Here is a 4651-nt window from a genome sequence, read left to right as displayed (position 1 = left end):
ACGTATCACTACACACGATATACGACGATCACTGTCAAACACAAACTAACTTTTAGCTGTTTGCTTTTATTTAGTAAGCGTACAAGTATGCGGCAGTAATATAAGATAAGATAAAATTACATTTGGGTATTTTTGTACTGCGATAAGATGAATTGTAATGAAATATACTATAAAACGTGCACTTTTTGTGTTTTTGTAGTCGAAATTTATAAAAAATATTCATTTTGTTCAAAATATGCAAAAATATGCATTTTGTCCGAAATATGCAAAAATATGACAAATAAAAATACCACCATTTACCTCAGCTAGAGCTAATTCGTGGACATTACTTACAAAATAAGTAATCAGAAGTTGCAAAAAAAACATACCAATGCATATAAATCCTAGCCCTACTAATTATTGTATTGTGTTATATTTGAAATTACAATTACAATACTATAGTAATACAATGTATTATACATAGATATAATTGTAATAACTATATTATGTATTTATGTCATTTAATTATTTTTATACTAGGTATCTATGAACTGGGATGACATTTACTGCGTTACATTTCGAATTTAAAATTGGTAAATGTACTGTTAGTGAAATAGTGCGAGAAACTTGTATTGCAATATGGAACATGTTGCGAAACAAAAAAATGCCTGAACACGCTGGCCACTACTGAACATTGATTGGAAATATCAAACACGTTTTATTCAAAAACCAATTTCCCAACTACCTTGGTGCTGTAGATGGGAAACACATTCGTATACAAAATCCGAAAAACACAGGTTCACTGTTTTTTAATTACAAAAAATATTATTCAATAACTTTAATGGCAGTAGTTGATGCCAATTTTAGGTTTATTTACATCGATGTAGAATCTTACAGTGAAGAATAAGATTCTGATATTTTTAAGGAAAGTTCTTTTGGGAAAAAGTTGTATTCGAATGCCATTATAGTATTCCGGATCCGTTTGCCTAGTTCGCAAGATTCACCACAACCTTATGTTTTTGTTGGTGATGAGGCATTTGCTATACACCAGTGGCACAACCAGGATTTATTCAAGAGGGGGGGGGGGTCCAAAAAATGTATTAAACTACAGTTTTCTGTCCTTTTCCTGAGTATATACATACATTTCATTTCTTAATAAACACAATTTGCCGAGTTTAAGACCAATAAATAAAACATACAATTATATTATTTACATTTTTAAATTTATATTTACAATGTATGTCAATTAATTATTATCGGATTTGACGTGTTATCAACAAAATACCTAATGTCCAAATATAATCTAATAACTAATAAGTAATAATCAATCTAATCAATAAATGTCGATGAACATTGCACAGAAACTTTAAAAAAATAAAAATAAAACTATGACATAAGCCAGGGGGGGGGGGGGGTCCAAACCCGGGGTCCACCCCCCTGGGTTCGCCACTGCTATACACATAGATCTATTAAGGCTGTGCGCATAACGAAAGCTTAACGACGAACGAAGAATTTTTAATTACCGTTTGTCCAGAGCTAGACGCACCGTAGAATGGGCTATTGGAGTACTTGTCAACAAATGGCGAGTATTACATACTACTATTTTAGTAAGTCCCGAATTTGTTGACGCCTTTAGTTAAAGTCTGTTGTGTTTTATATAACTTTGTCCGAAAAAGAGATGTATATAATTTTGAAGATATGGAAAGTGATTGGAAGGACATCAAGGTAAGAGGAACGGGTTCTCGCAATGGAGTATACAAGGGGGAGGGACGTGGAAGTCAAATCCCCCCCATTGGCTTTTTATTACCTTAGTAAAAAGTTTTGAGAGGGTAGAGGATTTTCCAATTTTCCCCTCCTATGCCGTTTATTTTTTGATCCCCCCCTTTCAGAAATTATGTCTATGCCACTGGAATTGAAATACGAGAAGCGTATGCAGAATATTTTGTACATGGATGTGCTGTACCATTTCAAAATCGTGTTTTTTAATCTAGTACTATATAGTTGGTACTTTTATTTAAGTACATACACTAGCTGATCCCGTGCACTTCGTTGCCTATTAAAATATATTTAAAATTAATAATAATAGCTTTAAAACTCATGGCAACCATTTATAAACATAAATTTCCATCACAAATCTCAAAATCCCTGTTTGAGCACCTTTCGGGGTTGGTCTTCTCCCTTTAATTAGCATATCTGCTGCCCAGAGGTCTAATCTATCTCTGTACCAAATGATCCCGTGTACTTCGTTGCCCGGCAACCAATAATAATTATTATTATAGTTTCAAAACCCATGGCAACCATGGCAACCAAAGGACACACAGACAAACAAACATTAATTTTAGATTCTGAGCGGAGAAAAATAATGTATTGGTTTTACAATGATGTGTTTTTAGATTCTGAGCGGAGCTATGGATCCTAGTGGTTTTACAAAGGTATTTATTTTGTATTTTTTTTTTTTGATTCTGTATACAAAATTTCTACCAGAAAGAGTACTCGATTTCAACATATAGTATCTCATCTTTTAGTAAATTGGATCAAGATGGTGCTTTAAAGAGGTAATTTTTCAATTTTCTCAATGATTATTTAATGCCACGGGAAAAATCACCTAAAAATTACAAAAAAACCGCTAAAAATGGGATTTTAATTTTAACGCTTTATTTATGACCATAGAAACGAATAAAAAATAATAATATTATTAGGTATATCAATTTAACTTGCAGACTATAAAAAATAATCTATACATATAAAATCCAAATACCATTCACTCACTGATCGCTGTATCTCCGAAATTACTCAACCCACGAAATTGAAATTTGGAATAGTGGTTCTTCTAATACTTTCACCGTGCAATAAGAAAGGATTTGCCAAAATTCGTATTTTAAAGGTGTGCTAAAATAGGAACATTGAGGTTCACATTGGAAATTTTATTTTTGTTTATTAATAGTTGCTATTGGTTACAGTCTACATTAGAAATTAGTGTTTATTTATTACTAGTTGAATTAACCGGCGTTGCCCGAAAAAAACTCATTTTAGGTGTTAAACGCTGTGGAAGCGTTGTCAAAAAGAAGAAAGTCTTTTTAAGTATAAATTATATAATATTTAAATTTGTAGCCACATGTGTAATTATATGGGTAATATTGTTGAATGCAATATATTTGTTATGCGTAGTCAATCGTTTTTGCTTTTTTTTTTATAATTATCCGGCTTCATCCATGTGTATATTTTTTTCATATTTACAATATTATTTTAAAATGTTATGGGTAAAATTTTTATGTGCAAAATATTTTTTTTATGCTAAGTCGTTTTTCACATTTTTTATAACACCTCATTGTATACAATATTTTTGGTTCTTCCTTCGGGAAGCAGTATTACCAGACTATCAGGAGAGCTTACACGTGAACAAGCTACGTATAATTAGCCATGGGAGAAACACGCATTCCTTAAATCTACTCCTGCCAGTTTAATAACCATATTATAGCTGCTGTATACGCTCCTTCAAAACATAATATAACATTTTCTAAGTTCTCAGAGTACTTTATTACAATCAAAAACAATTTCATTATCGGCGGAGGTTATAACGCCAAGCACCAAGCATGGGGTTGTCGTACAAATAACCCCCGTGGTATCACTCTGCACAATTTTATAAATACAAAAAAACTGAAAACATTTGCCTCTCCCGGGCCTACATACTGGCCCTTTTCCCCCCCAAAAAACCCAGACATACTGGACATCTTTGTAACAAGAATACCCAATCATATACTCTGCCACGCTTCAAATCTTCTTGACTTAAATTCTGATCACTCAGCAGTTCTATTTACTCTTAATGCTTCTCCTTCGTTGCACTAAGCTCCTCCTTATCTCTTCAACCGTTTCACTGATATTGACAAATTTCAAGAATCTATTGACGAAAATATTAAACTTAATATCAAACTAAAAACACCTGATGATATTGATTCCGCAGTGAATAATTTAATGAAAATAATACAAACTGCTGCCTGGTCTGCTACAAATACAAACTTACCCCCACCCAAATACAATCCCATCCCAGAACAGTTAAGAGTCATCATCAGGGATCGAAACCGGTTTAACCGGTTTTCTCATTTCTGAACACCGGAACTGGAACCGGAACCAAAAGCTTTGAAACACCGGTTAAAAAACCGTAAAAGAAACCTAAGACCTTAAAAAACCGTTTTAAAAACCCAAACCGAAACCATAGAATTGAAAAACCGCTCTTGTACTGTTCTTGAAAAACGGATTAAAATTTAAAACTAATGTCGGTTTCTTTGAATTCCATAAAGTTAATTATATTATTTGTAATTCTACTATTTTTATACGAAGAAATTATTATGTTTGGATTTATTGATAAAAATCCCGATGCAGTTACTGAGTATTACGAAATATTAATATAATATATATTATTACTAAACTTATGATTGAAAATTGAAAGTACTAATAATATAGTGTGATGTTATTGTAATATACAATTAAATATTAATGTAATCGAATAATGATCTCAACCATAATGTGGCAACATAATATTATGTCAAATGCAAAAGTAGGCATGAGGCACCTAAATTAGGTACAAAATATTCAAGTTAATAACACGAAATTAGTTCTGCTGAACGTTTATTTGTTATATCGTATATTGTACACTAATTATACAAAGTAGGCC

This window comes from Acyrthosiphon pisum, chromosome X (genome assembly GCF_005508785.2).
Source record: "Acyrthosiphon pisum isolate AL4f chromosome X, pea_aphid_22Mar2018_4r6ur, whole genome shotgun sequence".
Classification (NCBI taxonomy): domain Eukaryota; kingdom Metazoa; phylum Arthropoda; class Insecta; order Hemiptera; family Aphididae; genus Acyrthosiphon; species Acyrthosiphon pisum.
The sequence above is the reverse complement of the archived record's forward strand: the minus strand, read 5'-3'. Positions refer to the sequence as shown.